This window comes from Penaeus monodon, chromosome 28 (genome assembly GCF_015228065.2).
Source record: "Penaeus monodon isolate SGIC_2016 chromosome 28, NSTDA_Pmon_1, whole genome shotgun sequence".
Lineage (NCBI taxonomy): Eukaryota > Metazoa > Arthropoda > Malacostraca > Decapoda > Penaeidae > Penaeus > Penaeus monodon.
In genome coordinates this window covers 19,318,531-19,318,917 of record NC_051413.1, presented here as the reverse complement: position 1 = coordinate 19,318,917, position 387 = coordinate 19,318,531, and positions in this window count along the sequence as shown.

The window sequence follows — 387 nt, the reverse complement described above, 5'->3', positions numbered from 1 at the left end:
TCATAGCCCGTTTTAAGCACTCTTTAAGTTATCAGCAAATTCTTCACTGGAGTAAGGAGTTTATGTATTCTATTATATCACTGATGCTTTGTATTCTTAGTTGCATCGCTCTCTGCAACGACATTAAATAGACGAATTTATAACCGCGTGGTTTAATCATATAACATTGTGTGTGATCTTTAATGTTTTCTAAGTGTGTAGAGTCAGAAAAAAGACTCACTATTTTCTTTTTAAAAAACGTATGTTTTATTTACGAAGGAAATACTTATCTTTAAATTACTCAACAAACATGGCATAATGACATACATTAACCAGAAGAAAAAGTGGTTTTGTTACTCACTAAACACTTTGACTACACTAGTAATTAATGTAATAAATGACCACAAA